This window comes from Chiloscyllium punctatum, chromosome 45 (genome assembly GCF_047496795.1).
Source record: "Chiloscyllium punctatum isolate Juve2018m chromosome 45, sChiPun1.3, whole genome shotgun sequence".
Classification (NCBI taxonomy): domain Eukaryota; kingdom Metazoa; phylum Chordata; class Chondrichthyes; order Orectolobiformes; family Hemiscylliidae; genus Chiloscyllium; species Chiloscyllium punctatum.
The window spans coordinates 15,728,434-15,752,210 of record NC_092783.1 but is presented as its reverse complement, the minus strand read 5'-3'; the positions used below and the strand labels follow the sequence as shown (position 1 = coordinate 15,752,210).

General features: G+C 42.7%; 1 protein-coding gene and 1 pseudogene across 1 annotated transcript in view; both read left to right on the top strand.

The window, feature by feature from the left end:
* The window catches only part of LOC140467183 (5' exonuclease Apollo-like), a 191,327-nt gene that overhangs the window by 79,719 nt on the left and 87,831 nt on the right, over nt 1-23,777 (top strand). The window lies entirely within an intron of this gene.
* Nucleotides 13,434-13,993, top strand: LOC140467062 (RNA-binding protein with multiple splicing 2 pseudogene; annotated as a pseudogene).

Here is a 23,777-nt window from a genome sequence, read left to right as displayed (position 1 = left end):
CAGAAATTGCAGGGGAAACTCAACGGGTCTGGCAGCATCTGTGGAGACAAAATAGAGTTAATGTTTTGAGTCCAGCAACCCTTCTTCTGACCTTTTCTCTGACAAAGTCTGTTTTAGTGTGTTACAGATCTCCAGTATCTGCAATTTTTTGTATTTATTTTTGGGCAAGGCTGTTCCTGTTCATAAAAGAAAGAAGAACAGGGGGGCACAGTTTTAAAGTTGTATATGAAGCAAGGATGACATGATATAGAGAAACGTTTTGACACAGCAAGTAGTTAGAGAATGGAGTGTACTGTCTGGAAATGGGGCTGGGCCTGGTTTAATTGATACATTGAAGAATGCATTGAATGATTATTTGGATAGAAATGGTGTGCAGGGACATGGGGACCGCAGGAGATGGGCAGTAGGTAGTAGAACCAGTACAGGTATAAGGGGCTTCGTGGCTTCCTTCTTCACTATAACAACCTGTGACCTGTCCCTTTGAGGTATTAACTACCTTTTCCCACGCAAGCATCCACCAGTGCTATATTCTACCTAGTTGTGAGGTACCTGACATTAAATTTTTCAAAGAAGCAGCAGATTCATGCCACTGCTTTCTCACATTACCCACAAAGCCCTTCTGGTAAATCTTTGCGCCCTCTCACAAACTGTTCTTAAAGCGGTGACCAGAGCTGATTAGAGATTCTACTTAACATCCCTGTATTTATACCCAATGCCCATATTTAGGAAGTGCAAGATCACATATGCTTTGCTAGCCACAGACTCCATGTAGAACATAGAACAGTGCAGCACAGAAGAGGCCCTTTGGCCCTCGATGTTGCCCCTTACCTGTGAACTAATCAAAGCCCATCCCCCTACACTACCCCATCATCATCTATATATTATCTAAGGATTGTTTAAATCTCCCTAATGTGGCTGAGTTAACTACATTGGCAGGCAGGGCATTCCACGCCCTTACCACTCTCTGAGTAAAGAACCTGCCTCTGACATCTGTCTTAAATCAATTATCCCTCAATCTGTAGCTGTGCCCCCTCATACAAGCCAACGTCATCATCCTAGGAAAAAGACTCTCACTGTAGCCCCTATCTAATCCTCTGATCATCTTGTATGTTTCCATTAAATTCCCTCCTAGCCTTCTTCTCTGCAATGAGAACAGACCCATGTGCCTCAGCCATTCCTCATAAGACCTTCCCTCCAGACCAGGCAACATCCTGGTAAATCTCCTCTGGACCTTTTCCAATGTTTCCACATCCTTCCTGTAATGGGGCGACCAGAACTATACTCAATATTCTAAGTGAGGCTGCGATAGTGTTTTGTACAGTTGCACAATGACATCATGGCTCCGGAACGCAATCCCTCAATAAAACTTAACACACCAGATGCCTTCTTAACAGCTCTATCAATCTGGATGGCAACTTTCAGGGATCTGTGTACATGGACTTCAAGATTCCTCTGCACATCCACACTTCCAAGAATCTTTCCATCGACCCAGTATTCTGCCTTACTGTTATTCTTTCTGAAGTGAATCACCTCATGTTTATCTGCATTGAACTCCATTTTCTACCTCTCAGCCCAATTCTGCAGTTTATCCAAGTCCCCCTGCAATCTGCAACATTCTTCCACACTGTCCACCACTCCAACGACTTTAGTGACATCTGCAAATTTATCAACCCACCCACCTATGCTTGTGTCCAAGTCATTTATAAAAACGTCGAACAGCAGTGGTCCCAAAACAGATCCTTGTGGCACACTACCAAGAACCGGACTCCAGGCTGAATATTTTCCACCAACCACCACTCGCTGCCTTCTTACAGAAAGCCAGTTTCTAATCCAAACCGCTAAATCACCCTCAATCCATGCTTCTGCATTTTCTCCAAAAGCCTACCATGGGAACCCTTATCAAAGGCTTTACTGAAGTCCATGTTCACTATGTCAACTACCCTATTCTCATTCACATGCTTGATCACCTTCTCAAAACATTCAGTGAGGTTTGTGAGACATGACCTGCCCTTGACAAAACTATGTTGAATATCTCCAATCAAATTGTTGCTTGCTGGATGAGTATAAATCCTCTCTCTTATAATCCTTTCCAAAACTTTTCCTACAGCAGACGTAAGGCTCATTGGTCTATAATTATCTGGGTCATCTCCACTGCCCTTCTTGAATAAGGGCACAACATTTGCAATCCTTCAGTCCTCTGGTACTAAACCTGTAGACAATAATGGCTCAAAGATCAAGGCCAAAAGCTCCGCCAACTGCTCCCTAGCTTCCCAGAGAATCCTCAGATAAATCCCATCTGGCCCAGGGATCTTATCTACTTTGTTTCTTTCTAGAATTGATAACACCTCCTCCTTACTGACCTCAATCTTTTCTAGTCTAATAGCCTGTATCTCAGTCTTCTCCTCTACAATATTCTCCTTTTCCTGAGTGAAAACAGATGAGAAATATTCATTTAGCACCTCGCCAATCTCCACAGGGTCCACACACAACTTCCCATTTCTGCCTTTGACTGATCCTACTCCGACTCTAGTCATCCTTTAATTCCTCACATACCAACAGAAAGCTTTAGGGTTCTCCTTTATTCCACCTGCTAAAGACTTCTCATGTCCCCTCCTTGCTCTTCTTAACTCTCTCTTTAAATCCTTCCTAGCTAATCTGTAACTCTCCGTCGCCTCATCTGACCATCTCATTTCAATGTCACATAAACCTCCCTCTTCAGCTTAACAAGAGACCCAATTCCTGTAGTAAACCACAGTTCCCTTACCTTATCGCTTCCACCCTGCCTGACAGGGACATACCTATCATGGACATGCAATATCTGTTCCTTAAACCAGCTCCACATTTCGATTGCCCCCATCCCCTGCATTTTGCTACCCCATTCTGTGCCTATTACATGATAATTGCCCTGTAACTCTTACCCTGTGGCATATACCTATCCCTTTCCATCGCTAAACTAAACGTAACCGAATCATGGTCACGCTCTCCAAAGTGCTTACCTAACACTAAATCAAACACCTGGCCTGGTGCATTACCAAGTACCAGATCTAATGTGGCCTTCCCTCTTGCTGGCCCTTTGATGTACTGTGTCAGGAAACCCTCCTGCACGCTTTGGACAAAGACAGATCCATCTGACGTACTAGAATTATAGCATTTCCAGTCAATATTGGGAAGTTAAAGTCCCCCCATAATGTCCACCCTGTTCCTTTCACTCCTACCCAGAATTGTTTTGCCAGACCTCTCCTCTACATCCATGGAAATTTGTGGGGGCCTATAAAAAGCTCCCAGCAGTGTAACAAGTCCTCTCTTGTTTCTAACCTCAGCCAACACTACCTCAGTAGACGAGTTCTCGTCAAATGCTCTTTCAGCCACCGTTATACCATTCTTGACTAACAAAGCCACACCTCCCCCTCTTTTACCATCTTCCCTGGTCTTAATGAAAGATCTAAACCCTGGAACCTGCAACAACTATTCCTGACCCTATCCATGTCTCTGAAATGGCCAAAACATCGAAGTCCCAGGTACCTATCCTTGCTGCAAACTCACCTACCTTATTTCGGATACTCTTGGCGTTGAAGTGGACATACTTCAAACCAGCTTGCTGTCTGCCAGCACACTCCTGTGACCATGAAATCCTGTCCATGTCCTCCCTACTCACAATCTCTTGTGCACTGGAGCTACACCACAGGTTCTTATCCCCCTGCTGAGCAAGTTTAAACCCACCCGAATAGCACTAGCAAATTTCCCACCCAGGATATTATTTCTCCTCTGGTCCTGTTTATAGAGGTCCCACCTTCCCCAGAATGAGCCCCAATTATCCATATACCTGAAACCCTCTCTCCTGCACTACTCCTGCAGCCACGTGTTCAGATGATATCTCTCCTGTTTTTCACCCTGCTATCACATGGAATGGGTAACAAACCAGAGATAACAACTATGTTAGTTCCAGCTCTCAGCTTCCACCTTAGCTGCCTGAAATCCCGCCTTACATCCCTATCCCATTTTCTACCTATGTCGTTGGGACCTATTTTGCCCATGACTTGAAGCTGGACACCCTCTCCCTTCAGGACCCCAAAGATACAATCCGAGACATCACAAACTCTGGCACCTGGGAGGTAACATACCAACCATGAGTCTCTTTTGTTCCCAACAAAGCTTCTATCTGACCCTCTAACTATTGAGTCCCCAGTGACTAGCATTCTCCTCCTTTCACCCCTTCCCTCTATACCCCTGGTAAGTCATCTCCCCCAACAGTATCCAAAACGGTATACTTCTTTTTCAGGAGAACGACCACAGGGGATCCCTGCACTGACTGTTTTTTCCCGTTCTAGCAGTTACCCAGCTTTCTTTGTGCCCTAGAGTAACTACTTCCCTGTAACTGTTACCTATCACAGACTCTGCCTCCCAAATGATCCGAAGTTCATTCAGCTCCCACTCCTATTCCCTAACAACGTCTTGGAGAAGCAAGAGTTGGCTGCACTTCCTGCAGATGTACTTGGATGGGACACTAATGGTGTCCTTCACCTTAAACATCATGCATGAGGAACATTCCTCTCCCTGCACTGCCATCCCTGCTTTCCCCTTATCAGAAAGTGAAAAAAGAAGAGAAGCTTACCTGATATGTCCCTGCTGTTTAAGGTTAGAGGAGTTGGATGGGTGGGAGGCCCGACAAGGATAGGGTCTCAGGTTTAGAAAGCACTCACTTATATAGCTGAGGGAAAAAAAGAAGTCCCTTCTTTCCCAGAAACCGCTGCATTCTGATGTCAGATGTAAAGATTTAAATTAGTGACTCACCTTTCCCGGCAGGCTCCTGGTCCAAGCTCCCGCTCTTCCTGCTGCAGAAGATGGAAATGGAGAACTCCGACGCTCAAGGTAAGGTTTTAAAGATTTAGGTTCAGCCCTTCAAACATTGGTGCACATGCAGCCTCAGGTCCCTTGGTTCCTACACCTTTATAGTGCCATTGTCTAAAATACCTCTCCCTGATGCGTTTGCTGATGCAGCATGTTCTAAAAAATTAAATTCTATCTGCCACTTGTTTGTCCATTCTTCTAGTCTATCCATGTCTGGCGCAGTCAGTTAGTATCATCCTCACTGCCTACCACACCTCTAAATTGTATACCATGCGCAAGTTTTGATATTTCACTGTGTACTCCAATATCCAAATTATTTACGTCCATCAAAATATTCATGTCTCCAGTACTAACAACTGCCTACAACAATATCTGTCATCCTCCACTCTAAAAAAACAATGATTTATGATGACCCATAATTTTCTGTCCTCAAGCTGATCATTTATCCAAGCTGACAAACCCTCCTATTTCATGAGCCTCAATCTTGTTATGCAGATATTTATGGGATACTCTATCAAATGCTTTCTTAAAATTTATACGGATATCAAACATTGCAATCCCTTCATTAGCCTCCATCACATCTTCAGAACTTAGACTAGTCAAGCCTTTTACAAATCCCAAACAAAAACAGAAGTTGCAGGAAAAGCTCAGCAGATCTCGCAGCATCTGTGAAGAGAAATCAGGTCAAAACTCACACAACACCAGGTTATAGACCACACAAGCTTTTGGAAGTTCACTCCTTGTTCAGGTGCTCGTGAAAGAGAGGACATCCGACACAGAATTTATAAATAACAGATCAAAGGGTCATACAACTGACGTGAGTGTATTGAACAAACCTATTTGGTTGTTAAATCTTCGATCAGTTAGAATGGAGATGCAGGTTTCGATTCAGGTGCAAATCCCAGAATTTCTTTCAAATTGCTGCCCCGACACAACTTAAGGTTTCCTTAGTCGAAAAGAGGTGTCATATCACGTCAGACAATGCATTTTAAGTGTGAGGCTTTATTTAGAACCTTTGATCATTTACTTATAAGTAATAGCAAGGCCTGGTGTGTGGGTAACCAGGCTACTACATGAGAGAGCTGAAAATGTGTTGCTGGAAAAGCGCAGCAGGTCAGGCAGCATCCCAGGAACAGGAGAATCGATGTTTCGGGCATCAGCCCTTCTTCAGGGATGAGGAAAGTGTGTCCAGCAGGCTGAGATAAAAGGTAGGGAGGAGGGACTTGGGGGAGGGGCGTTGGAAATGCAATAGGTTTCCTCATTTCCAGTTTCCTCATTTCCCCTCCCCCCACCTTGTCTCAGTCAAATCCCTCGAACTCAGCACTGCCTTCCTAACCTGCAATCTTCTTCCTGACCTCTCTGCCCCCACCCCACTCCGGCCTATCACCCTCACCTTGACCTCCTTCCACCTATCGCATTTCCAACGCCCCTCCCCCAAATCCCTCCTCCCTACCTTTTATTCTTAACTCTGAGTGAAGCAACTTTTGATCTCAGTCCTAGTAGCAAGCTGTTTATTTTGAAACCTGGCCCAGTGGTGTTTTCAGCCAGGAGATCAGCTTCAGCAACTACTCTGTTTATCTGTCTTTAAATTTGGTTTTTTTCAATTCTTCTGAACTTGAGAAAAGAGAGGGCTATTCTACTGAATAACTTGTCATGGACAACGCTCTCATCCGAGAGACAATCTTGTTAACGTTTCCATTGTATTCCCTGTGAAGCAGGGATATCCTTATCTGAGTAAGTCAACCAAAAATAATCTTTTCTAATTCTCCTTCCTAAGGGAATAATTTCCTGTTTCCCAACATTCATATCATCTGCCATCTTGTTACTTATCACTAAATGTTGCACTTCCTTGATATCCCTTTGAATTTCTGCATGATAATCACACCTTATTTTCATATTAACTGGGACATCTGTTTCTCAGTATGAACGACTGCAATGGATTGATTGTAACTGAGGCCTGAGACCTGATCCTGTTTACACCCTATAATCTAAAAATAGCCCAACTCTGCTGTATAATGATCAATCCTCAAATCTCTTCTAATCAATCTAATGTATAAACTCCTTGTGAGACACCTTATTGAAAGCCTTTTAAAAACTGATTATATCATGTGGTTGTGGTTTGCTCACTAGCTGATGGGTTGTGATGCAAACGTTTTGTCACCATGCTGGGTAACATCATCAGTGTGACTTCCATGAGGTATGTTGTTCTTCTCTGCTTGATACTTGTACGATCCGGTGTGTTAAGGTGGGTGGTGTCATTCCTAGTTTTGCTCTGCAGTGGTTTGTATAGGGGGTTAATTGCTACATTCTTGTTATGGGAATTTCAGGTTGAAAACCAGGCCTCTAAGAATTACCTTGCATGTCTCTGGTTTGCTTGTCCTAGGACAGTTACATTGTCCCAGTCAAGTTGATGGTTCTTGTCTGTGTGTTTTGAGATGAGGGAGAGTTGGTCGTGCTGTTTTGCTGCTAGTTGGTGTTTGTGTATCCGGACCACCAGTTTTCTTCCAGTCTGTCCAATGTAGTGTTTATGGTTACTTGGGGTTTTGTATATTATGTTGGTCCTGCATGTTGTGGCTAAGTGGTGTTTCGTCCTTGTGAGTAGTTGGCATAGTGTGTCTGTGTGTTGGTGTGCTCCCATGAATCCTAGTAGTCGTGGGAGTCTGGATGTCGTTTCTGATATGTCGTTAACATAGAATAGAGCAAAACTAGAAATGACATCACCCACCTCAACAGACCGGATCATACAAACATCAAGCGGGGTAATACAACACCATTGCATGGAGTTGCACAGATGATATTACCTAGCACAGTGACCAAAGTTGTGTATGACAATCTGCCAGCCTCAGTGAGCAAACCAACAACCACATCCATGATCCGAGCTACAAATCTTTGCAAACGAGACTCCTGAATGGTATGTTGCCTCCCAGGTGCACGGTGAGGGATGGCTCGGATCAACTGCAGAAAATTCTCAAGGGGGAGGGCGAACATCTAGTTGTCATAGTGCATGTAGGCACCAATGATATAGTTAAAAACAGGTTGGGATCCTATACAAATAATTTAGGGAGTTAGGAACGAAGTTAAAAAATAGGACCTCCGAGGTAGTAATCTCAGGATTGTTGCCTGTTCTATGTGCTAGTCTGAGTGGGAATGATAGAATAATCAGGATGAATGCATGGCTTGAGAGATGGTGCAGGAGGGAGGGGTTCTGATTTTTGGGACATTGGGACCGGTTCTGGGGGAGGTGGGACTATTACTAATTGGATGGTCTACACCTGAGACTTTAAAAATGGGACAGACGTTGGATAATTCGGGTGCCAGAACCCTTTTACATCGGTTATGCCGGGATGATCCCCAAAATCAAGAACTATTCAGGTCCTGCCAAAGATGTTTAAATAAAAATTTGAGGTGGTAGGGTGGGATGGTGGCTCAGTGGTTAGCACTGCTGCCTCATCGCACCAAGGTCCCATGTTCGATTCTAGCCTCGGGCGACTGTCTGTGTGGAGTTTGCACACCCTTCCCGTGTCGATGTGGTTTTGCTCTAGTTTCCACCCACAGTCCAAAGATGTGCAGGCCAGGTGAATTGGACATGCTGAATTGCCCATAGTGTTAGGTGCATTAGTCAGAGGGAAATGGGTCTGGGTGGGTTACTCTTTGGAGGGTCAGTGTGGACTTGTTGGGCCGAAGGGCCTGTTTCCACACTGTAGGGAATCTAATCTAATCCAAATTTGTCCAATGGGAGGAACTTGGGACATAGATAAATGTGGAAAAGCCGAAGAGGCAATTTGGAAATGCAATATGGGGACTAAATGGAAAATTTTAATATCTGTGTGGAGAAAGCCTGTTGAGGAAATAATAAATAAATCTAAACAGGCCAGTTGGAATATTGACACATGTCAAAGAGGGATTACTGAGTGTGATCATGAAGGAAACTCTAAGCCTTGGGGGGCATTGAAGAGTCGGTATGAGAATTATAATATAAGAAGAGAAAAACAGGAATAGTTGGGAAAGGAGAGGCAAAATAAGGAATCAGGGTTGAAACACCAAGCGGAATATCAGGTGGGAATAAAATGGAGGTACCTGCTGACATGTCTGGTCTGCCAAAAATGTTTCAAAATAATGACTCTAATGACCAGGAGTAGGATTGCCTCCCCAAGCAATTGGCCATAATCAAAAGTGCTGCCCATGTAATGGACAATACGGGCATCAGCAATAGCAATGCCAGAGCTGATGGAGCTGCCAAAGACATGGCAGCAACCCGCAATTCTATTAGAGTCATAGAGATGTACAGCATGGAGACAGATCCTTTGGTCCAACCCGTCCATGCCGACCAGATATCCCAACCCAATCTAGTCCAAACTGCCCGCACCTGGCCCATATCCCTCCAAACCTTTCCTATTCGTATAACCCATCCAAATGCTTCTTAAATGTTGCAATTGTACCAACCTCCACCACTTCATCTGGCAGCTCATTCCATACCAGTACCACCTTCCGTGTGAAAAAGTTGCCCCTTAGGTCTCTTTTATATCTTTCCCCTCTCACCCTAAACCTATGCCCTCGAGTTCTGGACTCCCCGACCCCAGGGAAAAGACTTTACCTATTTACCTTATCCATGCCCCTCATAATTTTGTAAACCTCTATAAGGTCACCCCTCAGCCTCTGACGCTCCAGGGAAAACAGCCTTAGCCTGTTCAGCCTCTCCTTATATCTCAAATCCTCCAACCCTGGCAACATCCTTGTAAATCTTTTCTGAACCCTTTCAAGTTTCACAACATCTGTCCGATAGGAAGGAGACCAGAATTGCATGCAATATTCCAACAGTGGCCTAACTAATGTCCTGCACAGCCGCAACATGGCCTCCCATGTACTCAATACTCTGACCAATAAAAGAAAGCATACCAAATGCCTTCTTCACTATCCTATCTACCTCAGACTCCACTTTCAAGGAGCTATGAACCTGCACTCCAAGGTCTCTTTGTTCAACAACACTCCCTAGAACCTTACCAGTAAGAGTATAAGTCCTGCTAAGATTCGCTTTCCCAAAATGCAGCACCTTGCATTTATCTGAATTAAACTCCATCTGCCACTTCTCAGCCCACTGGCCCATCTGGTCAAGATTCTGTTGTAATCTGAGGTAACCCTTTTCACTGTCCACTACACCTCTAATTTTGGTGTCATCTGCAAACTTACTAACTGTACCTCTTATGCTCGCAACCAAATCATTTATGTAAATGACAAAAAGTAGTGGACCCAGCACCGATCCTTGTGGCACTCCACTGGTCACAGGCCTCCAGTCTGAAAAACAACCCTCCACCACCACCCTCTGTCTTCTACCTTTGAGCCAGTTCTGCATCCAAGTGGCTCGTTCTCCCTCTATTCCATGAGAACTAACCTTGCTAATCAGTCTCCCATGAAGTCCATATAGCTGACAACTACCGCTCTGCCCTCATCAATCCTCTTTGTTACTCCTTCAAAAAACTCAATCAAATTTGTGAGACATGATTTCCCACACACAAAGCCATGTTGACTATCCCGAATCAGTCCTTGCCTTTCCAAATACATGTACATCCTGTCCCTTAAGATTCCCTCCAACAACTTGCCCACCACCGAGGTCGGGCTCACTGGTCTATAGTTCCCTGGCTTGTCTTTACCACCCTTCTTAAACAGTGGCACCACAAATGCTAACTTCCAGTCTTCCAGCACCTCACCTGTGACTATCGATGATACAAATATCTCAGCAAGAGGCCTAGCAATCGCTTCTCTAGCTTCCCACAGAGTTCTAGGGTGCACCTGATCAGGTCTGGGGATTTATCCACCTTTACCTGTTTCAAGACATCCAGCATTTCCTCCTCTGTAATGTGGACATTTTGCAAAATGTCACCATCTATTTCCCTACAATCTATATCTTCCTTATCCACAGTAAATACTGATGCAAAATACTCATTTAGTATCTCCTCCATTTTCTCCGGCTCCACACAAAGGCCGCCTTGCTGATCTTTGAGGGGCTCTATTATCTCCCTTGTTACCCTTTTGTCCTTAATGTATTTGTAAAAATCCTTTGAATTCTCCTTAATTCTATTTGCCAAAGCTATCTCATGTCCCCGTTTTGCCCTCCTGATTTCCCCCTTAAGTATACTCCTACTTCCTTTATACTCTTCTAAGGATTCTCTCGATCGATCCGGTCTATACCTTACATATGCTTCCTTCTTTTTCTTAACCAAACTCTCAATTTCTTTAGTCATACAGCATTCCCTATACTTACTAGCCTTTCCTTTCACCCTGACAGGAATATACTTTCTCTTGATTCTCATGATCTCATTTCTGAAGGCTCCCCATTTTCCAGCCGTCCCTTTACCTGTGGACATCTGCCCACAATCAGCTTTCAAAAGTTCTTGCCTAACACTGTCAAAATTGGCCTTTCTCCAATTTAGAACTTCAACTTTTAGATCTGGTCTATCCTTTTACATCACTATTTTAAAATGAATAGAATTATGGTCGCTGGTCCCAAAGTGGGCACAGTGTTTAGCACTGCTGCCTCACAGCGCCAGAGACCCAGGTTCAATTCCCGCCTCAGGCTACTGACTGTTTGGAATTTGCACATTCTCCCCGTGTCTGCGTGGGTTTCCTCCGGGTGTTCCGGTTTTCTCCCACTGTCCAAAGATGTGCAGGTTAGCTGAATTGGCCATGCTAAATTGCCCGTAGTGTTAGTTGAAGGGATAAATGTCGGGGAATGGGTCTGGGTGGTTTGCTCTTCGGCGTGTCGGTGTGGACTTGTTGGGCCAAAGGGCCTGTTTCCACACTGAAACTAATCTAATCTAATCTAATCTAAAGTGCTCCCCCACTGACACCTCAGTCACCTGCCCTGCTTTATTTCCCAAGAGTAGGTCAGGTTTTGCACCTTCTCTAGTAGGTACATCCACATACTGAATCGGAAAATTGTCTTCTACACACTTAAGAAATTCCTCTCCATCTAAACCTTTAACACTATGGCAGTCCCAGTCGATGTTTGGAAAGTTAAAATCCCCTCCCATAACCACCTTATTATTCTTACAGATAGTTGAGATCTCCTTACAAGTTTATTTCTCAATTTCCCTCTGACTATTAGGGGGTCTATAATACAATCCCAATAAGGTGATCATCCCTTTCTTATTTCTCAGTTCCACCCAAATAACTTCCGTGGATGTATTTCCGGGAATATCCTCCCTCAGCCTAGCTGTAATGCTATCCCTTATCAAAAATGCAATTCCCCCTCCTCTCTTGCCTCCCTTTCTATCTTCCTGTAGCGTTTGTATCCTGGAACATTAAGCTGCCAGTCCTGCCCATCCCTGAGCCATGTTTCTGTAATTGCTATGATATCCCAGTCCCATGTTCCTATCCATGCCCTCAGTTCATCTGCCTTCCCTGTTAGGCCCCTTGCATTGAAATAAATGCAGTTTGATTTATTAGTCCCACCTTGTCCCTGCCTGCCCTGACTGTTTGACTCGCTTCTGTTCTCAACTTTACTAGTCTCAGACCCATCTCTTTCCTCACTATCTCCCTGGGTCCCACCCCCACATCTTACTCGTTTAAATCCTCCTGAGCAACTCTAGCAAATTTCCCTGCCAGTATATTAGTCCCCTTCCAATTTAGGTGCAATCCATCCTTCTTGTACAGGTCACTTCTACCCGAAAAGAGATTCCAATGATCCAAAAATGTGAATCCTTCTCCCATACACCAGCTCCTCAGCCATACATTCATCTGCTCCATCCTCCTATTCCTGCCCTCACTAGCTTGTAACACTGGGAGTAATCCAGATATTACTACCCTTGAGGACCTCCTTTTTAAATTTCTGCCTAACTCTCTGTAATCTCCCTTTAGAATCTCAACCTTTTCCCTTCCTATGTCGTTGGTTCCAATGTGGACAATGACCTCATCCTGGCCCTCTCCCCCATGAGAACATTCTGCACCGTCTCTGAGACACCCTTGATCCTGGCACCAGGGAAGCAACACGCCATTCTGCTTTTTCGCTGCTTATTGTGTCCTATGTGAACCGACAGGTGCTAAATCGATCACCTGCCTCAAAAACAACGGGCATATCAGACATTGTCACTGTGCAGGGTCTACAGGGGGACGCCCCTGATCCAGGAAAACAAATATGGAAGATGCATGGGTGTTCACACTGTGCATCAAAAGGCTTCTGGATCAGTCCAGTTGGCCAAGTGTGTTTCCAGTTGGCCAAGTGTGTATACCTGATGCTTTGTTACCAATGCTATTGACTGTCTTCACGCTGATACCCACCTTGGCAAGGAGGGAATGAGAGAGGAAATGCAAAGATACTTTCAGCAGCTAACATTGTCTTTACATTGTCCCCATTCATGTATAAAGCATGCCTTAGGACCACCACCCACCCCTCCATAACCTGATTCAAGTCCCACTTACCCAGGCCCCTGGAAATGTTCGCCATTGTGCACTCAGTGACACATCATATTCCTGGGAATCTTGCTCAGGTCTTCTGACAGACAATTGACCCTGGAATGTATCGCACCCATTCTGGAAAAACCTCCTCCTCTCCCAGCACCAGCACTACCTGCCTGGAATAAGGGGACACAATGGATTCAATCAGCTCCCTAGTCATCAGCATGGAAAGTGATGAAGCTAACAACAGTGAAGAGGAGGTGCGTGAGTTTTTTATCAGTGGCCTTCCTATGGATATTAAACCACGTGAGCTTTATGTTCTCTTTTAACCACTTAAGGGATATGAAGGTTCACTGATCAAGCTAACATCATAATAGCCACTTGGCTTTGTTACAGTTGACAGCAGAGTGGGAGCAGAAGCTGCAAAGAATGCATTAAATGCTATTTGATTTGATCCTGAAAATCCTCAGACTCTCTTGTTGGGAATTGCAACGGCGAACACAAAGATCGCCAAAAACAAACTGATGGCTACACCTAACCACTGCCTTGGGAGCATACAGCATTGCATGGGACCTCTATGACTTGCAGGAACAGCACTGATCTATACACCTCCTCTCCATTGTATAAAACAGAACCAACCCCAGCCATTCCACATACTACGTATACCTACCCTGCCACATTTCACGCTCAGATGCGCTGCTATTCTCCATCTGAAGCATCTCCACAAGTCTCATCAGTTTTGTTAAGTAATTAACTGCCCTTATTCAAGAATTCAGATTTCTCCATGGAATGGTGTATAAGGACAGACTGGATTTTGTTTTCAGGTTGGACTTTATTGAAGGAGTGTTTGGATAACTGGTTCATTTCCATTCAATTTGGAAAGGGTGGACTGGTCAGTAAGGACTGTGGATTTAAGAACTTTACTGGTGAACACTTTTTTTTTCCACATGGGAGGATCCTGGGGTTCCTATCTATTGCATGGACTAGTAATTCTTGTTGTTATAATCATTGTATGGTGTGTGAATAACTTGCTTAAATGCTGCTGTCAGATTCTCATGAATAAGCTGCTAGCACCTTTTTCAGCCCCATGTAGTTAGTTATGGAATGATGAAAGGAGAGAATGAGATGTTAATTGGTTAATTTGTTCTGCTGACGTAAGCAATTGGTTGTCCTGGGGTGGGGGGTGTTCGTGGGAGGGGGGTGCGGAGGGGTGGCGGTGTTTTCCTGTCTTGCAGGGAAGATGTGACAATCTAAACACACTCTGTAAATGCTGTAGTTTAAGCAACAACCTACTGACACACTGTTTTAAGAAACAACGACTTGTCCAAGACCTTGCAGAAACCTGCAGTAGAACCCCTCAGATTAGGGAAACTGTTGGGAAGAACAGGTGTGAAAGCACATACATGTACGGGGTAAAGCTTGGCTTTTGTTGCTGTTTGATCGCATTTTACTCAGACCTAGCAGAGTTAATGTGAAGCATAAAAAGCTTGGAGATAGAAGAACCAAAGTTTGTGAAACCCAGTGGATCCCTGGGACACTTCATAGATGGAGGATTTGTGCATTTAGCTACCTTCACAGAGAGAAAAGTGAATGTGAAAAGGCAATTTGGGTTAAGGGATAGGTCAGTCGAGTTGTGGTGGTTAACATTTTGGGGGATATTCGGGAAAGTGTGGAGTGGATGCATTCCAACAAAGGAGAAAACTTCTAATGGACGGACATGCTGTTCATGGTTAATGAGAAAAGTCAAAGTTAGTGTCAAACTCACAGAAAAGACGTATATTTCTGCAAAGACAGATGGCAGGTTAGAAGATTGGACAGAATATAACATACTGCACAGGATTACTGAAATGCAGGAAAACTGAGAGAAAGTTATAAAATGTTATCAAATGAATAGGTGAAGGTTCCTCTAGATCGAAAAAGAGATAATCCAACTTCTTTATTCATAAGGAGAGGGAGGCGGTAAACAGGAAACTACAGGTGTTAATGTGTTGGAAGCAGTTCAGAGAAGGTTTACTTGATTGTACCTGGAATGAGCAGATTGCCTTTTGAAGAAAGGTTGAACAGGCTAGCCCTGTGTTCTCTGGAGTTTAGTAGTGTCAGAGGTGACTTAACTTAAACATGTAAGATCCTGAGGGGACTTGACCATGTAGGTATTGAAGGGACGTTTCCTCTTGTGGGTGTACATAGAACTAGGGGTCATAGTTTAAAATTGGGGTTTTGTTGATTTAAGAGAGATGTGGAACCATTTCTTCCTTCAGAAGATTGTGAGTTTTTGGAATGACTTTTGCCAAAAGGCTGTGGTGCCGTATCCTTAAATATTTTTAGGCAGCGGTAGACAGATTCTTGATTACCAAAAGGATGAAAGATGACTGGGGATATGAAGAAATGTCGAGTTGAGGTTAAAATCTGATCAACCATATGATCTTACTGAATGACGGAGCCAGCTCGACGGGCCAAGTGGCCTAGTTCTGATCCTTGTTCGTGTATTGGTTGTGAAAAATCATACTTGGAAATGAATATACTGGTTTACTGGTTACTGTGTTTTGACGTATCCAAGACGAGTTGGACCAGTATTTATCATTTGCCAGTTTTAGTTATTTTTCCTTCTTGATTGGGCCAGACACTGACCTTTGGCCAGAAAGAAAGGATCGTTAGACTATGTGATAATATTACAAATGCAAGTTAACCTGGTTGAACACAGAGCGTACTGGATATCTGAGGAACATTGCTAAGTACTGACAATTGCACATAACAGTTTTACTATGATAACAAACTACAAAAAATGTCAGTAAATATATAATGGCCTATTTAGGAAGAATTGGAAGCAGCTTCTGACTGTTTTGGTTCTTCTGTGATAATCTGTAGTCTTTTGTCTTTTCTTTGTAATGTTATCATTGGACTAATCCAGAGACCCAGGCAAATTGATCTGGAGACCAAGGTTTGAATACGACCAGATTAATGTTGGAATTTGAATTCAACACAAAATATGGAATTTAAAATCTATATTAGTGACCCTGAAACCATTGTTGTTTGAAATAGAAACCCATTTGGTTCAGTAATGTCCTTGAGAGAAGCAAATCTGCAATTTTTACTTGCTGTGGCCTACTTGTGACTTCAGACCACAGCAATGTGGTTGACTCTTCATTGCCCTCTGAAAGTGCCTAAAAAGCCCTTAATTTCTATCAACTCTTCTAAAAGGTCTCAAAACCAAGGAACGAAACTGAACAGACCAGCTGGGACCCATGCACTGGACCAACAGGAACAAACTAACCACTGTTAGCCCTGCAGAGTCCTCTATTAATATCTGACAGATAGTTTCAAAACTGGGAGAACTGCCTCACAGACTAGTCAAGCAATAGCCTGAAATAGTCATACTCATTGAATCATATTTGGCCAACAATGTCTCAGACACCATTATCCCCACTCCCCGTTCATTTCCCATCCCATCGACAGGACGGACTGAGCAGTGGTGGCAGCACATTGAGAGACAGTCGGGAGGGAATTGTGTTGGGAGTTGTTAACATTTACTCTGGACTTCATTAATTATCACGGTATGAGGTCAAATATGGCCAAGGAAACTTTCTGTTGAATACCACGTATGATCCACGCCACTTCTTCCCCACACTCCATTAGCATTCCTTTGTATGGAAAAGCTACAACAGTACAGTATTAGCTCAGGTGTGTGGGAAAAAGATAAGAGCTGCAGGACTTTTCCATTAAAGAATCATCACATACCAGTGTTGAAAGCACTGTTATGAAGTATAGCTGCTTTTGACTTTGTAAATGGGCAGGTACAATTAGAAACTGATAGTAATGATGGGAGAAATCGTATTGCACATCAGACACAACATCGTGGAGTTACTAAGCACTGAGAAACTGAGACTAGACTCAGGTAGCGGATGGATGAACAGTATGGGAAGCCATTTTGTAACCTGGAGCGAAATTGATCTTGAGCGCGCAGTTAATCCAGAGGGAGGGATACAGACAAAGGGAGAAGAGCACAATTGTGTGACAGAATTAGAAACAGACATCTATTGTACAGTTCTGAGAAAAAGATTCAGGATTATTAAAACTGAAATGAGTTCCACTGATGTTTTATTGCTCCTGTTTTCCAAAGAAATCTCGTTATCAGTTGAGGCAGTGTTACTCCTTAGTTATTCAATTACTTTTATTATCAGCAAGAAAACAATTCTCTTCTGCAGCTGGATAGGTTGTTCTTTCATGGTTTGTGAGTAGAATAATATTCCACACAAAATGACGAAGGGTTGATATCGCAGAAGCATTCCTGTCACCCCCTGTCGTGAGTGATGGTGAACAGTTAAACAAGTCACGGAGGATGTGACTCCACAAATATTCCCATCATTAATCAGGTGAGAGGCGAGCAAATCAGAGCAAAACAAAAGGCTGAAGCGTTTCCACCAATCTTCAGCCGGAGTGCCAAACATATGATCCGCCTCAGACTCCTTTAGAGGTTCCCAACATCACATCCACAGCCAGACACGGTCAATTTGCTTCTCTCCACGTGATATCAAGAAACAGTTAAAAATACTCAATGTTGCAAAGGCTGTGGAGTCCTAACAATGTAAGACCCAAAACTGTGTGACCTTTCAAAGGAGGACTGTTGCAGAAAGCTAGGCGGAAGTGGGTACTGCAGATGCTGGAGGAGAGAGTCAAGATTAGAGTAGTGCTGGAAAAGCACAGCAGGTCAGACAGCATCCAAGGAGCAGGAAAATCAACGTTCCAGGCAGGAGCCCTTCATCAGAAGGCTGTTGCAGAAAGCTGTCCAGCAAAATCCTGTGTGAAGACCATGAAATGTTACACCTTGGGATTCTTGCCTCTATGAGTGAAGACATTGAATGCAAGAGCAAGGAGGTTACGATGGAGCTGTGCACCTGTTACTCCAGCCACACCCCACATACCGTGTACAGTGTGGGCATCGTTGTATAGTTAAGATGTGTTTGCTGGAGAGTGAGTGCTGAAGAAATTCACCAGGACGTTGCGGGTCTCGAACAATTCAGCTATCAGGCCAAACTAGATAGAATGGGATTGTTTTCCTTTGAATTGCAAAGGTTGAGGTCAGGTCTGATTGAGGTGTGCAAAGTTCTGAGGGCATAAAAAGGATTGGTAGAGATAATCGATTCCCCTCAGTACAGGTTGTCAATAATCTGGGGCACAGTTTTAAAGTACAGCGTGTGACACGTACGAAGTATTTCAGGAAAAGTCTCCTTACTCAGAGAACTATGAGTATCAAGGAAGTCATTGCTTCAGGAAATGGTAGAGGTGGAAACCCTCAACACTTTTCAAAACTATTTAAATGAACACTTGAAATAGCATAGCAAACAAGATTATTAACAAAGTTAACATTAGCGTCCAATTGGAATAGATGGATGTTTGATGAGCAATGCATAAACGATGGGCTCTTTCTACACGATAAAACTCAATGACTCTGATGATAGAGCAGGAGTCTCAAAGGCGATACCACCCTGACGTGTAGCTCCTACAGATTGTGCCACTTAGGCAGTTACATTAGAAATGAATAATAATGCTGAGAGAAATGTTATAATTCACCAGACACAATAAAGTGGAATTATTGGACACTGGGAAACTGAGACTTGGCTCAAGTAGCAGATGAACAGTGTGGTGAGCCATTTTGTTACCTGGAGAGAAATTGATCTTGACAGTGAGAGACAGTGGAGTTAATCCAGAGGGAGGTACAAAAACAACAGGAGAAGAGCACAATTGTGTGATAGTATTAGACACAGACATCTATTGTACTCTGGAAGAGAAAGAATTCGAGGAGGCAGAACAGCCAAATTACAAATTATAAATGGAGAAATCAGCTTTGGAAGGCATTTAGTTGTATGTATTCCAACACCTACTGCTCAGCCAAGTTTGAGAATTTTAAAAATCTCAATGATTTGTTTCCTGCTGAATTTGGTTGTCTATTTTGTTCCTGTGTGTTTGTCAACACTTTTTAAAAATGTTTTTAACTTTATATGTGAAGTTGTATTAGAATTTCTGAATGTCAGTCACACTGCAATTCAACCTATTTTCTGAAGTCTTTTTTTTATAACATCTGACTATTTTTATAACATCTGACTATTGTGACTATTATGGGCTGCGCGGTGGCACAGTGGTTAGCACTGCTGCCTCACAGCGCCAGAGACCCGGGTTCAATTCCTGCCTCAGGCGACTGACTGTGTGGAGTTTGCACGTTCTCCCTGTGTCTGCGTGGGTTTCCTCCGGGTGCTCCGGTTTCCTCCCACAGTCCAAAGATGTGCAGGTCAGGTGAATTGGTCATGCTAAATTGCCCGTAGTGTTAGGTAAGGGGTAGATGTAGTTGTAGGGGTATGGGTGGGTTACGCTTCGGCGGGGCGGTGTGGACTTGTTGGGCCGAAGGACCTGTTTCCACACTGTAAGTAATCTAATCTAATCTAATTGCCTTTTAATGTTAATTACCTAGAATGTCAAAGGTAATGTTTGATTTAAATTCAAAACTGTATGCAAATATAATTCTGAGGAAAGGGTTCAAGGCCATTAACACTGACATGAATTCCACTGATGTTTTGCTGCTCCTGTTTTCCAAAGAAATCTAGTTATCAGTTGAGGCAGTGTTTACTCCTTAGTTATTCAATTACTTTTATTATCAGCAGGAAAACGATCCTCTCCTGGAGTTTTGTAAGTTGTTCTTTCAATTAATTGCAGTAGAATGCTATTTATATGCAAAATTAGAAAGGGTTGAGAAGGCAGAAGATTGTTGCTCAGTTCATCACATTTGTGTAGATACGTGCAGTTCTGTATCAATTGTTATTTCAGCGTCAGTAAGCATAATCACTACACAGTCCTTGTGGTGACAAAGTTCCTCCATCGTGTTGTGTGGCACTATTACAGTGCTAAATGGGATGGAATCAGAACAGAGGGGGCAGAAGGAATCATGCGATTCAGCCATCAAGTTGAATTGATAACAAATCTTTATTCTTCAGAACCTTGTGTTTTTGAAGATTATCAAGTGTTCACGTTTTGTTTTCCTTTTCAAAGTTTAAAAGCCACAAAGTATTTCATTCTCCCATTTTACTTTTTGCATTTGTAAATTTATTGAAATGCTTTAAATTTGAGAAATACAATATTTTAGCATTTTGTTGAAAATGTAAGAGAGCCTGTATTCCTCTTCTTTTTCATTGCTTTTACACCCTGTTTAGTGGTATGGATGATTCAAGGCACTTCTGCTTTTTGGTTCAGCCTTTTACAGTTTTGCGTTAAAACAAAATACTGTCACACTGCTTTCACTTCTTTAAGAATAACTTCACTCGAACGATAAAATATGTTTCTTGTCTTCAAAATCCAATTTTAATAAATCACCGTGCCTTCAGTTTGCTACATTTGTTAGCTGATTTTATACTGCTATTTTACCAGTTTTCTTAATGGGTGTCATTTTTCTTCTGAAGATACTTCTCACAGCCATTCCCTTCTTTTTCTGAGAAACAGTTACAATGAGAATGCCTGTTTGCTTCATATAGCGTGTAATGAGATATGCTTTCAAGAAGGAATTGTTTTGTCATGTTTCTTTGGAAAACCACTGTTGTGAACTTGGATCTGAGTTGTCTGCTTTGATTTTTCGAAGCACGCAGTCCATGTGTTTACAGGTTTTGATTTTTGGTTGGTGAACTGTGATTTTCAAGGAAGATCCAGCTCTCTGTCTCTCTCTGCAAAAGCTGCTGTTCTGTCCTTACTGCTGGGCTTGTGTTTTTGAGCTCTCCTGAATTTGGGTTTGACAAGGCTGTTGATAAAATGCTGGATTAGTGGTGCTGGAAGAGCACAGCAGTTCAGGCAGCATCCAACGAGCAGCGAAATCGACGTTTCGGGCAAAAGCATCTCACACAGTCAGGAAAAATCCCAGGATATACTTCCTGTAACACCTCAGTTCTCTGATTCTCCACTGGCTTTTCAACCACAGTCAGCATCACTCCCACTTGTGATCCAGCTGTATCATTACCATTGAAAAACTGCATTCCTGGACAGAGGACAAATTGAATCTCAGGCCTATCTCGTCAGTGCAAATTAGCTAGTCCCTGATTAAGTCTTTTAAATATATGTAACTTCTCTGGCCTGCATGTTGACCAATTTCTTTCAGTTAAAGAATTCAAAATCTGCTTTTTCTCTTTATTCCAATATAAACACATATCTGTTCATGAGCTTTGAGAGCTTGCAATTTTCATTGGCATTGATTTAAAACACATTGTTGCACCATTAACAGATAGCAAATAATCTTTTCTCAACATAGAAATTCCATTTCCTGTTGAATATCACATCTTGGAATTGTAGAATGGAATGGAACAATTGGATAAAGGGAGCCCACACCTAATCTTTGTGCAAATCCACAAACAATAAACCGTTGTTTGACTGAAGAATAGTCAATAAGCAATCATTTTTGCTGTCCAGATAATCAATCTTTTGAAGGATTAATCCAGGACAAGGGGACAGTGAAAATACAACAGCTGAAGAAACTTGACTGAAACCTTGTCACTTGGTTAATCGTAAAGAATGATACTACGTTGGAGGTAAATATGTAGAACACACTTACACTGGGCTTGCCTGAAGAGGACCTGCATTTGGGCTTGCTCTGACAGTTATATTTCCAGTGTTTGAAAAGTTTGTTGAGGCGTTTCCCATTCTGTAAATGAGAATGTAAAGTTATTTTCAAGAACAAAAGCAGCTTTAAAAGTTGTAAGAACTAGCGATAGGCAATTCAGCTCCTCAAGCCTTCTATACAATCAAGATTGATCTCAGTTTGGCTTCATTTCCCCTTTCCTACCTGGTTCCCATTACCCTTCAACCCATTACTGATGAAAAATGTGTCTGTCTTCTCCTTATATTCACTCGATGTCTTGGCATCCACATAATTAAAATATTCCCTGATGATCGGGGTTGTGAACTCTGCACTGTTTTGGAATCTTCAGAAATTTAAGATTCGTCACTAAGAGCCTGCTTCAACCATTCATAAACTAATAAAAATCTATTTGTTTCCTTTTCTTTCACCTTTATTACAATTACTTAAACTAGGCATTAGAAAAGTCATTCATCATTGTGAAGTTTTTTGTTCGTATCTTACTTGGATTTGAGAAAAGGTTTTGCACTCTGGATATTTTAGCTGCCTTTGAAGGGGGTGTGAAATGTCAGATTCGGATATTCATGGGACAAAGATATGAGGAACACATTGAGTTTGAACTCGCAATCCAACCAGATGGATAACTTTCGAAATGCAGTGACCAGTGTGAACCTGAGCTGATTACAGCAGGAAAAAGGGAGGAGGTGAAATGGAACCGATTGTAAAGACTCTCCAAAACAAAAGGGAATGGGAATTGTCGTGGAAATATAGCAACATTGTGGGAAAGTTCAGGAGATTCCCAGATAAGATGAGATGATTGGGAACCCCAAGTATGTCCCTGAGATTTGTACCAGAAATATTAGCCATCCTTGCAACTGAAAATGTTTGAGAATTGTCCTACCCATGACCCTGCACTAACGGAGAGTGCCATTCCTCAAAGCCACATCAAGTAGCACTATGGCACTTGACAGAAGTCTGATTGGGAAATCACAATCTCACAGCTGATTGCAAGCCAAACTCTGATAGTGGAGAGATGCTTCATCTTACACACACTTAGCCTACACACAAATTGCAAAAAAACTGAAGAATTAGTTATTTGAATCTCACCCGGCTCTTGGAGGTATCGCTGCGATGTTATGACTCTGACTAAAATCTAAGACTAAGCTGCTCCTTCATATATGTTTCACAGTGACTATGAGAATGATCTTTCAGCAATCACTGTGCAGTTACTGGGTGTTTCACCATATTCAGCATTTTTAAAATCTGTTTCAGTTTGTGGGTGTTACTGGTTAGGTAAGCATTTATTGTCATTCTCTAATTGATCTGAAGAGGGTGAGTGTGAGCTTTTAGAAACTCTCCAACCAGTGTGTTGGTTTGTTGCCTTTGGAGATTTCATAGAATCCCTATCATGGGGAAAGAGCCAATTGGGCTCAGTGAAGCTACACCAACCCTCAGAAGAGCATCCCACCCGGACTCAGCTCTGTACCCTATCCCCATAAACCCACAACTTATTTTCTAAATTGGGAGAAAGTTCAGAAGTCAGAAGTGCAAAGGGATTTGGGAGTCCTAGTCCAAGTTTGCCTTAAGGCACGCTTACAGATTGAGTCGGTAGTTATGAAGGCAAATGTAATGTTGTCATTCATCTCAAGAGAACTAGAATATAAAAAGCAGGGATGTACATCTGAGGCTTTATAAGTGTCTAGTCAGAGCACATTTAGAGTATTGTGAGCAACTTTGGGCCCCATACCTCAGGAAAGATGCATTGACCCTGGAGCAGGTCTGGAGAAGGTTCATGCAAATGATCCCAGTCTTAATATATGACAAACGTTTGAGGACTCTGGGTCTATAATCGATGGAATTTAGAAGGATGCAAGGGGATCTGATTGAAACTTAGAGAATACTGAATGGCCTGGACAGAGTGGATGTTAGAAGA